Raw genomic sequence first — 12990 nt, 5'->3', positions numbered from 1 at the left:
ACAATGCTATTACATTCCCATTCCCATTGTTGAAGGAAGCAGCTTATTTTTCTCATGTAGTAGAGCTTCTTTTATGGAAGCAGAAATCTGGCCTCTTTTTCTGTAATATGGAAACTTGTTCTCTTTAAGAGTCCATAAGAACACGTTGTTGTTGTTGTTGTTGTTGTTATACCACCTGCCCTTCACCAAAAGGTCCCGGGGTGTGTCACAACAATATAAAATACAATATTAAAAGCAGTATATTAGCTAGGCAAGAGGAGTCTTGCAGATTGGGCAGCAGCAGTCTGACAAAAACAGTGTGATGAAACAAAAATAGTATTCAGTCAATAGTGGAAGACTAAAATAGAGTGGATCAGAAAGATTTCCTAGGGCAGGGGGTTCCATATCCTCAACACCAGATAAAAGAAGGATGTTTCCCATTTCCCCACCCAAAGTCATCAGATGGTGACATGCAACAAGGCCACTTCCCCTGACCTCAGTGGATGGGTAGATTTGTACCGGAAGATCCCCAAGATCTGAACAACTTTCGCCCAGTCTCAAATTTGCCATTCTTAGGCAAGGCGGTTCAGCGGGTGGTGGCAAAGCAGTTGCAAGCGCACTTGGAGGAAGAGGATTATCTGGATCCATTTCAATCGGGCTTCAAGCCTGGACATGGGACTGAAATAGCCTTGGTCGCCTTGGTAGATGATAGGAGGGCGTGGGATAGGGGCGAATGCACCTTCCTTGTCCTCCTTGATCTCTCAGCGGCTTTCGATACCGTTGACCACGTTATCCTCCTGGACCGCCTGAAGAGGTTAGGCATGGGGGGCACTGTATTGCAGTGGTTCCATTCCTTCCTCTCTGGTAGGTACCAAAGAGTGGCATTGGAGGATGAGGTCTCGGATCCTTGGCCTCTCACTTGTGGGGTGCCACAGGGTTCCATCCTCTCCCCGATGCTGTTCAACATCTATATAAAGCCGCTGGGGGCAATCATCAGGAGATTTGGGCTGCAATGTCATCAGTATGCGGATAACACGCAGCTCTATCTCTCATTTAAATCTTCACCGAGGTTGGCTGTAGAAACCCTGTCCAAGTGCCTGGAGTCGGTGAGTGGCTGGATGGGAAGGAATAAGCTGAAGCTGAACCCTGACAAAACCGAGGTACTGTTTGTGGGAGACAAGGGAAGGCTAGGGGATGTGGACCTGGTGCTCAATGGGGTACGATTGCCCCTGAAAGACCAGGTCCGCAGCCTGGGGGTCATTCTTGACTCCCAGCTGTCCATGGAGGCTCAAGTCTCGGCTGTGAGCCGGGCGGCGCTGTAACAACTCCATCTGATACGGAGGCTGCGCCCCTACCTTCCCAACCATCTGCTCCCACCGGTAGTACATGCCCTGGTCACCTCTTGCCTAGACTACTGTAATGCGCTCTACGTGGGGTTACCCTTGAAAACGGTCCGGAAGCTGCAACTGGTGCAGAATGCGGCGGCTCGTCTGATTAAAGGCAGCCGCCAGCAAGATCACATCACTCCAGTGCTGAAGGAGTTGCACTGGCTACCGGTTGTTTACCGGGCCCAATTCAAGGTGTTGGTTTTGACCTTTAAAACCCTACACGGTTTTAGCCCATTCTATCTGAAGGAGCGCCTCCAGCATCGATCAGCCTCAGAAGACCTTCTCTCGATCCCACCGGTTAAAACAGCTAGACTGGTGAGGACTAGAGAGAGGGCTTTTTCAATAGTGGCCCCCACCCTGTGGAACTCTCTCCCAAATGATCTCCGCCATGCCCCTTCTATGATGAGCTTCCGCCGGGCCTTGAAGACCTGGCTCTTCAGGCAGGCTTTTGGGGTGGGTTAGGTTTCTATTGTTATGGTTTTAAATTTTAACGTTTTAATGTATTTTTTTTTATCTTGTACGTCGCCCAGAGTGGCTGGACAACCAGCCAGATGGGCGACTAATAAATTTAATAAATAAATAAAATAAATAAAGTGATGCTATCCTGCTCCCAAGCCATTTAGGGCTTTAAAGATAACCACCAGAACTTTCCATTGCACTTTGAAAGGAACAGACTGTCTCATGGATAACAGAGGTCTCCAACTGGGTATTGTAGCTCCCCCTACAGCTCAGAGACAGGAAACGCTTCAGCAGACATTTGTGCTCCTCCCCTCTTGCTGAGGCTCACTATTAGTTTCGTGTCAGCTCGGAGAACATCCTATTTGGTTCTCCTCAGTGAGATTGATTCCTTTTTCTCATGTTTTTTTCCTATACTTTGTTCATTGTAACTATTCTCTTCTGTCCTCCCCTTGCATTTGTGGGTGCTATATATATATTAAAAAAAGAACTTCCCCCTTTTCAAGTCTTTAGCTGTTGAGGGTCTTACCTTTCTCTGAGGAGGTTTGTCTTCCTTTCGCCTTCTTTTCCATTTCCATCCAAAAAAACCAACAGCCTGTTAGATTTATTTGTAGATCTTTCCCACCTGTCAGATCTGTCTCTATTTCTTAATGCCGTGAGATCTGTCTTTGTTAATTAACTTCTGTCAGATATGCCTTATTTCTTATCGACTGTCAGTCTGTCAGATCTCCATTTATCTATTAACACTTGCCTGAACTGCTGCGTCTTTTCATTCTTCACCGCAAGGAGAAACTCGGCATTAAAGATCAGCTTTCTAAGAAAAAGCAAGGAAAAATAATTTGTGCAGCACTCAGCCGCAGCCATGTTCAGTTGCCAGTCCCCAAATCTTCCCGCCATGTTACAGAGAAAACCACCTGTGCTTACTAATGACCCTGATGAGGGAACTTCTTCAGGTTCTTGCTTTAGGAGCTGTCCTGCATTGGAAGCATTCCCAGGTAGGGAATCCACAGAGCCTCCAGGGTTAAGGGAAGCGGTGGTGGCAGCAGCAAGTGGAGAGATAGCTGATATCATTATGAGGCTGATGGCGGCAACAAGTGCCATTTTGGATAGCGGCATGACGACACCCGCCATTTTGGATAAGGGAGACCGCCGATACCTGCAATAACACCACAGAGAGGAGCAGCAGCCTCCGTTGAGTTAGCAGGCAGCAGACTGGCACCACCCTTCTCTACTCAACCTTTACCTCCCGCTTCCTCATGCGTTGCCACCCTGCCAGAGACATAGCAAATAATATACAGATCTGCCTTATCTGTCCCCTAATAGTACTGCACACCTCAAGTTGCTATCTTCAGATGAAGAAGGCACAGGGGCTTTACCGCAGAGCCAACAGAATCAAATGGAGGAGCAGCACTAGGTAGCGGGAACAGATGGATCGCAGAGTGCTGCCCCCCCTCCATCTCAGAGGGGCAACATTTACCAGTGGTCCCGATGGAGCAGCAGCAGCAGCTCCAAGTTCCCCAGCAGCAGCAGCCACTCCAAGTGCTGTGGTTTGATCTATTTTCCCCCATGTTCCTCCAACACCTTAGAGAGGCAATGACTGAGGATTTGGCTAACACATTGGCAAGGGCAGTTTATGTTATGTTAATATTTATTTATACCCCGCCTTTCGGCCAAATGGCCCTCAAGACAGCTTACAGAAAAAGTAAACACAAATATAAAAATACATCAATAAAGCAATACATCAATAAAGCAATACATTGTACAAAAAATTAAATTAAATAGCAAATAACATTAATTAAGAAAAAATATCCAGGAAAGGCATTCCATCTCGCCTGAACTTACAGCTATTTCAAAGGGCGGTACACCATAGAATCATAGAATAGAATCATAGAATAGTAGAGTTGGAAGGGGCCTATATGGCCATCAAGTCCAACCACCTGCGCAATGCAGGAATCCAAATCAAAGCATTCCTGACAGATGGCTGTCCAGCTGCCTCTTGAATGCCTCCAGTGTCGGAGAGCCCACTACCTCTCTAGGTAATTGATTCCATTGTCGTATGGCTCTAACAGTTAGGAAGTTTTTCCTGATGTCCAGTCGAAATCTGGCTTCCTGCTACTTGAGCCCATTATTCCGTGTCTTGCACTCTGGGACGATCGAGAAGAGATCCCAGCCCTCATCTATGTGACAACCTTTCATGTACAGTAGGGCCCCACTCATATGGCGGGTTATGTTCCGGACCCCCGCTTTAAAGCGAAAACCGCTGTAAAGCGGAACCCATTGAATAGAATGGTACGCGATGCCTGAAAACCGCCATAAAAGCAGAACAAGTGCCGTATGAGTGGGGCTTTAGTCTAATTGCGTCTAATTGAGACCGCTGTATTAGCAAATTGCTGTAAAGTGAAGCGCTGTAAAGTGGGGCCCTACTGTACTTGAAGAGTGCTGTCATATCTCCCCTCAGTCTTCTTTTCTCCAGGCTAAACTTGAGCAGTTCTTTCAGTCTCTCCTCATAGGGCTTTGTTTCCAGTCCCCTGATCATCCTTGTTGCCCTCCTTTGAACCCGTTCCAGTTTGTCTGCATCCTTCTTGAAGTGCAGAGACCAGAACTGGATGCAGTATTCAAGATGAGGCCTAACCAGTGCTGAACAGAGGGGAACTAATACTTCACACGATTTGGAAACTATACTTCTGTTAATGCAGCCTAAAATAGCATTTGCCTTTTTTGCAGCCACATCGCACTGTTGGCTCATATTCATCTTGTGATCAACGACAATTCCAAGATCCTTCTCACATGTTGTATTGCTGAGCCAAGTATCCCCCATCTTATAACTGTGCATTTGGTTTCTTTTTTCTAAGTGTAGAACTTTGCATTTATCCCTGTTGAATTTCATTCTGTTGTTTTCAGCCCAATGCTCCAGCCTATGAAGGTCCCTTTGAATTTTGTTTCTGTCTTCCACGGTATTAGCTATGCCCCCCAATTTTGTATCATCTGCAAATTTGATAAGCATGCTCTATGCCTCCTCATCCAAGTCGTTAATAAAAATGTTGAAGAGCACTGGGCCCAGGACCGAGCCCTGTGGTACCCCACTTGTTACTTCCGCCCAGTTTGAGAAGGAACCATTGCAGTCTTTGATTCTGGAGCCAACTGTGGATCCACCTGATAGTCGTTCCATCCAGCCCACATTTAGCTAGCTTGCTAATCAGAATATCATGAGACAGGTTGTCAGAAGCTTTGCTGAAGTCGAGGTATATTATGTCCACAGCATTCCCACAGTCTACAAGGAAGCTTACCCGGTCAAAAAATGAGATAAGATTAGTTTGGCAGGATTTGTTCTTCATGAATCCATGTTGGCTTCTAGTGATCACTGCATTGTTTTCAAGGTGCTTACAGATTGACTGCTTTATAATCTCCAGAATTTTTCCAGGGATTGATGTTAGGCTGACTGGTCTGTAGTTCCCCAATTCCTCCTTTTTCCCTTTTTTGAAGATAGGGACAACATTAGCTCTCCTCCAGTCATCTGGCACTTCACCAGTCCTCCATGATTTTGCAAAGATAATAGACAGTGATTCTAAGAGTTCTTCAGCCAGTTCCTTCAATACTCTAGGATGCAGTTTATCGGGCCCTGGAGATTTGAACTCGTTCAAAGTGGTTAGGTATTCCTTGACCATTTGTCTATCAATCTCAAGCTCCAATCCTGCCCCTTCTACTTCATGTTTCCCAGGAGGGTCACAGATCCTTTTTTGGGAGAAGACTGAGCCAAAATAGGAATTGAGGGCTTCTGCCTTTTCTTTGTCATCTGTTATCATTTTGCCATCCTCATTGAGTAGCTGTGCCACCGTTTCTTTTCTCTGTCTTTTACTATGGACGTACCTGAAGAAAGCTTTTTTGTTGCTTTTAGCATCCCTCACTAACCTCAGCTCATTCTCAGCTTTAGCCTTCCTGACACCATCCCTGCAATTCCATGATACGTGCCTGTACTCTTCCTTTGTGGCCTGGCCTTCTTTCCACTTCCTGTATGTGTCCTTTTCTGTTTTCAGGTCCTCTCTAAGCTTTTTGTGAAACCTCATTGGCTTCTTCTGTCTGAAACGGTGATAGCCTGTGGCTCAGGCCAGGAGTAGTGCAGCTTAACGCTGGGGGTCTCCGTCTGCATGCCCTGGCCCAGGACACTGATGACGCTGGTAAAGTGTAAACAGGGCAGCGGCAACCAGCAGGCCGACCAACTGGTCTGGCCCGCAGGCCTTCTGACGCTGCAGCGGTAGCTCCCAGGCCTTGTAGTCTTGCAGGTCTTCCTGGGTGGTGGGTGCCACTGTATGTTCCTCTCGGGCTTGCCGAACGACTTCCCGGCGGTATCTGCAGATGGAGCGAATAGACCGGGTAAATGTAGACCTTGGTCAGCCAGTTGTCATCGGCGGGCAGCATGGGATTGAAGAAGCCACAGGCCATGGCACGGATGACGGTGTAAACGGGGCCGAGACAGTGTGCGGGCACACCTGCTGGGGCCGCTTGCTCTCACCATTGCAGTTGTAGTAGTGTAGCAGGTGGTGGCAGAGCGGGTAGTCCGGGCAGGGCCGGTGCCCAAACTGCTAGTGGTATTCCTGGCAGGACGGAAAGCGCTCCTCGCTGCTCCGCAAGTCCACGGTGACTTTGAAGAGCCACAGTGTGTAGTGGAGGCAGTGGGGCTGCGGGAAGCTGCTCTCGTGCCGACGCCATCTTGCTGCAGGTGCACCAAAACTTCCCCCCCCCGGGCACTACAAACTTGGACCCCCTGCGCTTAAAGAGACATTCAAGGGGGCAGCAGCAGGAAAATTTGTCTTCCCCTAGTCGCTTCGCCGTTGCTAGGGGGCACAATTCAGTGATAGGCACGAGGCAGGACATGCCTGCAGAGTGTGATTCTCAGCCTGAGGTTGAGGGACACTATGTATTAGAAGGAGGAGAGTGGAGCCATGTTTCTGACATTGATGAGCTAGTGTCAACAAGGCTGTTCACGGATGTGTATTTTCCTCCTTTATTTGCTAAAGTGATAGCTGCTCTGGATTTATCTCCCATGCAGCAGCAACAGGAGCCAGAATCCAAAAGTGCTTTAGTGTTACCAGCCCCTAAAACATCAAGTAGATGTATTCCATTACCACCTCCATTTAAGGCCATAATGAACTCAGAGTGGGATTCCCCACTCCAGTGCAGGAAGGATATTAACATCGCAAATAAGTTTTATGTTCGAGATGCTGACGTAACAGAGCAACTCTGGGCTCCGGCATAGATGGGTGATCTCCACCCTGCTCTCCCATGCGCTTCTGGCCCTGGATGGAAATGCGCAACTGAAAGATCCAAATGAGCGAAGGTCAGATACAGCACTTAAATGTTCTCATGATGCTAATGCCCTGTCAATTTGGGCTTTTGTGATAGCTTCTGTTTTCCCTAGGGAGGCTCTACTGTGGGTCGAAGACCTGTTAGATAACGCTGATCAAGACCCAGCTAGGGTAAGGAAAACTCTGCTGAAGGTTTCCAGATCCCTGTCATTTGTGGCAAACACGACCATAGACTCCACCCAATTCTCATGCAGGGCTATGGCAGTGGCAACTGTCACTCACAGACACCTCTGGTTGAACCACTTGGAGATGGATGCTTTGTCACATGAAAATCTGGCTTTGGTGTTTTTTTCTGGCTCAGAGTTCCTTGGCCAAAGGGCCTGCATTATGCTTTTCCTCCAACACCACTTTTGTCCAGGGTGCTCAAGAAGATTTGATTAGGGAGGGCCCAGGTGGTGTTAATAGCTCCCTATTGGCCACGACATCCATGGTTTTCAGACATCATCTAACTGACCACTTCGCCACCATTACATCTCTCATCGCACCCAGACCTGCTTCATCAGGGTCCTCTGCTCCATCCAGATCCCAGTGGCTTCAGCTGACTGCTTGGAAATTGAGCGCCTGTGACTGTTGAACTTGGGAATTCCTTCAGAGGTAGTGACAACCATCTTAGTGGCCAGATGCACATCAACCATTCAAAGTTACCAGGTGACATGGGCGGTTTTTTGCTCATGGTGTAATAAAAAACAGGTCAACCCAATATCGGCTGGGGTGTCTGAAGTGCTGTTATTCCTTCAAGATGGTCTTCAGAAGGGCATACATCTTAACACTTTGAAGAGACAAGTGTCAGCCTTGTCATCTGTTTTGCAAGGGCAGGCATCTGATTCTCTCGCAGTGCATCCGTTGCTGAAACGTGTCCTCTGGGGAGCTATAATTATCAGTCCACCAGTTATTCATCGCTTTCCCACCTGGAGTTTGCATACAGTTCTATCTACCCTACAGAAGCCTCCCTTCGAACCACTGAGTTCAGTTTCTTTGAGGATTATGTTGCTTAAAACAGCTTTCTTTGGTGGCCATTACATCGGCATGGAGGGCATCAGAGTTACAGCCGTCATCAGTACAAAAACACCTATGTACCTTTTATAAAGACAGAGTGGTGCTATGCACGAATCCAACCTTTGTTCCTAAGGTAAACAGGACTTTTCATAGACAGCAGGAGTTAATCTTGCCTTCCTTCTGTCCTCACCTCACCCCAGGGAGATTGCATGGCACTCCTTAACGTCAGGTGTTTGCTCAAGGTATATATTAATAGAACCGAGCCTTTTAGGTGATCTGTCTCACTATTTGTTTCTTTCCATCCAGCCATGGTGGGAAAGCAAGTGTCTTCCGCAACGTTGGCTCATTGGATTAAGGCTTGCATCTCACTAGCTTATGAGGCCCTTCACCTACCTTCTCCTTTACATATTACAGCACACTCTACCACGTCTGCTGCCACTTCGGCAGCTTTTTCCACAAATGCTCCACTAGTAGATATCTGTAGAGCAGCAACCTGGTCCACTCCTAACATGTTCACCAGACACTATAAAATTGACCTGTATGCTTTGGCAGAGGCTTCATTTGACCGCAGCATTTTACAAGTCCTGCCTGCTTCTGACCCACCCTAGGTCTGCAGCTTTAGTACATCTCACTTGGAGACTTTTTCTCTCTGGTTCATGGTTGGCCATGTTACTAACACTCTTTGTTACTCTCAAGTTTGTATGTTCTACATTTTCATCTTTGAGTTTGTTCTGAGGCTGGATTCCAGAGCTTTCCAAGAAATGAAACTGAGCATCAGTAAGAGGGGAGGAGCACAAATGTCTGCTGAAGCGTTTCCTGCCTCTGAGTTGTAGGGGGAGCTGCAATAATCACTTGGAGACCTCTTGTCATCCATGAAGAAACACCATTTATGGTAAGAACAAACTGTTCCTTCCCCACCCAAAGTCATCAGATGGTGGTAGGACATGCAACAAGGTCACTTCTACTGACCTCTGTGGATGGTTAGATTTGTGCCGGAAGTGATGTTATCCTGCTTCCAAGCCATTTAGGGCTTTGAAGGTAACGACCTGAACTTCCATTGCACTTTGAAAGGAACAGACTATTATTATTATTATTATTATTATTATTATTATTTAAGATATTTATACCCCTCCCTTTCTCCAAAGACTCAGGGCGGCTTACAATTAAAACATAGTTAGGCTAAAAACCAAAACAATTAAAATCAAACAAGAATACAATTAAACAGTTAGAAGTACATTAAATCCAAAATAGATTAAAAACAGATAAACGTTATTAATTAAAAGCCTGTCTAAATAAAACAGTCTTCAACTGGTACGAAAAGACGATAACAAGGGACCCGTACGAACCTCATTGGGGAGAGAGTTCGATAGTCTAGGGGCAGCCACTGAGAAGGCCCTATGCTGTGTCTGCGCAAGAAAAACTTGCGAAGAAGATGGGATAGAAAGAAGAGTCTCACCAGATGATCTCAAAGGTCAAGCAGGTTCATAAGGGGAGATACGATCTAACAGATAGCCTGGACCTAGGCCATATAGGGCTTTATAGGTCAAAACCAGCACTTTGAATTGTGCCTGGAAACAAATTGGCAGCCAGTGGAGCTGGTACAATAGAGGAGTTGTACGTTCTCTAAGTCCAGCACCAGTTAACATTCTGGCTGCAGCTCTTTGTACCAATTTAAGTTTCCGAGCAGTCTTCAAGGGCAGCCCCACGTAGAGCGCGTTACAGTAGTCTAATTGGGATGTAACTAGTGCATGTGTCACCATAGTCAAGTCTGACAAATTAAGGAACGGGCGCAGCTGGCGTATCAGTCTTAATTGAGCAAAATCACTCCCTGCTACAGCCGAGGCCTGTGCCTCCAGGCTCAAAGCCGAGTCCAGGAGTACTCCCAAGCTGCGGACCTGTGATTTCAGGGGGAGTGTAACCCCGTCCAGCACAAGTTGGGTCCCTATTCCCTGATCCGCCCTCCGACTGACAAGGAGCACCTCTGTCTTGTCAGGATTTAATTTCAGCCTGTTCATCCTCATCCAGTCCACCACTGATACCAGGCATCGGTTTAGAGTCTGGACGGCTTCCTTGGTTTCATTAGGTGGAAAAGAGAAGTAGAGTTGGGTGTCATCTGCATATTGGTGGCACCGAACCCCAAAACTCCGGATAACCTCTCCCAGCGGTTTCATATAAATATTAAACAACATGGGGGACAAAACTGAACCCTGAGGGACCCCATAGGTCAATGGCCAAGGAGTCGAACAGGCATCCCCCATGACCACCTTCTGGGTTTGCCCCTCTAGAAAGGACCGGAGCCACTGGAACACCATGCCTCCAAGTCCCATCCCAGCAAGGCGGCCCAACAAGATACCATGGTCGATGGTATCGAAAGCAGCTGAGAGATCCAGTAGAACTAACAGGGACACACTCCCCCTGTCCAGTTCCCTGCGTAGGTCATCCACCAAGGCGACCAAAGCCGTCTCAGTCCCATGACCGGGCCTGAAACCAGATTGGAATGGATCTAAGTAGTCCGTTTCATCCAAAAACCTCTGGATTTGGGTAGCCACCACCCGCTCTATTATCTTGCCCAAAAAAGGAATATTGGAGACTGGGCGATAGTTAACTAATAGTGCAGGGTCCAGGGAGGGTTTTTTCAGTAAAGGTCTTATTACTGCCTCCTTTAAACAGGGTGGAATTCTGCCCTGAAACAAGGAGGCATTAATCACCTCCGTGGCCCATTCAACCAGCCCCCCCCTGGCATTTTTTATAAGCCAAGAAGGGCAAGGATCCAATATGCAGGTGGTAGGACGCACCCCTCCAAGGATTTTGTCCACATCATCGGGTTGGACAGGCTGAAAGGAATCCATTCTAATCAAACAAGCAGGAGCCATAGTTACATCCCCAGAGACTGTATTAATTTTGGTGTCTAAGTCAAAACGAATCTGAGCAACTTTCTCTGCGAAATGTCGTGCAAATTCATGACAATGGGCTGCTGAGTGGTCATCATCGTGGTCACAAGGGTTGGAGCTTAAAAGGCTCCTGACCACTCGGAACAGTTCTGCCGGACGAGACTTAGCAGACGCGATACAGGCAGAGAAGAAAACTTTCTTCTGAGCCCGGACTGCCATGGAATAGGTCTTTAAATAGACTCTAGCCCGTGTTCGATCAGATTCGCTCTGAGTTCTCCACCAACGGCGTTCTAGTCTCCTTCTTTCGCGTTTCATCATACCCAACTCCTCGGTAAACCAAGGAGCAGATTTAGGTCCAGTCCGCGAAAGGAGACGCTTAGGAGCGATTGTGTCCACTGCCCTGGTCATTTCCTCATTCCAGAGGTCGACCAGAGCTTCGACAGAATCACCTGCCAAGGTGACAGGAAAGTCCCCAAGAGCCGTCAGGAAACCATCTGGATCCATCAGTCTCCTGGGGCGGACCATTCTAATTGGTCCTCCACCCCTGCGGAGGTTCTGAGTCCCAGTAAGTTTAAACCTGACCAGGTAGTGATCTGTCCATGACAACGGAACTAATGAAAGTTCCTCCACAGCAAGATCACAAATATTCCCTCCAACACAGAAAACAAGGTCCAAAATGTGACCGGCAATATGGGTAGGGCCTGATATTACTTGGGACAGACCCATGGTTGTCATGGAGGCCATGAAATCCTGAGCCACTCCAGAAAGTACAACATCGGCGTGGATATTGAAATCACCCAGTACCATAAGCCATGGGGATTCCAAAACCAACCCCGAAATTACTTTGGTAAGCTCAGGAAGGGAGACGGTTGGGCAGTGGGGTGGACGGTACACCAACAGAATCCCTATTCTGTCCCGGGTACCCATTTTCAAAAAAACACATTCGAACCCTGAGAAATGTGGGAGAGGATACCTGGCCACGTGTATAGTATCTCGAAAAACCACTGCGACTCCACCTCCCCGACCCCCAGGTCTGGCCTGCTGGTGTACAGAGAACCCAGGAGGACAGAGCTGAGAGAGATTCACCCCCCCAGCTTCATCCAACCAGGTCTCCGTAATACACGCCAGGTCAGCGCGCTCATCCAGGATCAATTCCTGAATAGCGCTAGCTTTACCGTTCACTGACCTGGCGTTCACAAGCAGGATTTTTAACCCGGGGGAAGTGTCAGCAAGGCTATCCAGGTTATCTGAATGGGAGAGCAACTTAGGGGTTAACAGCGTTCTGTTAAATTCCCCTTTAGTTCGATTGAGTAGATGACTCCCAGGACCGTATCTCCCTCGACCCTTCAGAACATCAATGGCCACCCCCTGAATCCCTTCCATTAAATCCCCATTCACCCTTATGATTGATCGTCTTCCGTTATTCAGAAAAGTTGTTTTAGGTCAAGGGAATACCGATCGGATCATTGATCCAGAGCATGGAGATATTAAGTCTAATGAAAGAGAGTTATTAATAAACACAGAAGAGTCATCCCGCAAAGATTCAATTTTTTCCAAACTAGAGTCCAAACAGCATACATTAGATAGATGTACTTGTTTAGAATTTGAAAGAAAACCCCTATAAGTAGACATCTTTGGTAAGGAGTCATCCTCATTATGATCCAAATTTCCCCTATCAATCCGATGGGAAGGCAGATTGGATAGTGGTGTCATAGTAGAGAAGGTAGCTGGACACTCCTTCCCACCAGAGACCTGCTCTATATTGGAGAAAATTGGCTTATTATCTACTGAGGATAAGATGGTGGGGTAATCACTAATTGTGGATAATGTCAATAAACTACCAGTATTCCAATCTTCATGTAACAACATACGTCTGATTGTAGCCAGATCATGCTTCTCCAGAAATGAACACAATTA

General features: G+C 47.3%; 1 protein-coding gene across 1 annotated transcript in view; it reads left to right on the top strand.

The window, feature by feature from the left end:
• The window catches only part of REV3L (REV3 like, DNA directed polymerase zeta catalytic subunit), a 166219-nt gene that overhangs the window by 138512 nt on the left and 14717 nt on the right, over window positions 1–12990 (top strand). The gene's annotated exons all lie outside the window — the stretch shown is intronic.

The sequence above is a fragment of the Rhineura floridana genome, chromosome 4 (assembly GCF_030035675.1).
Source record: "Rhineura floridana isolate rRhiFlo1 chromosome 4, rRhiFlo1.hap2, whole genome shotgun sequence".
NCBI classification, from domain to species: domain Eukaryota; kingdom Metazoa; phylum Chordata; class Lepidosauria; order Squamata; family Rhineuridae; genus Rhineura; species Rhineura floridana.
Note: the sequence above shows the minus strand (reverse complement) of the source record. Positions and strands in the feature narration are given on the sequence as shown.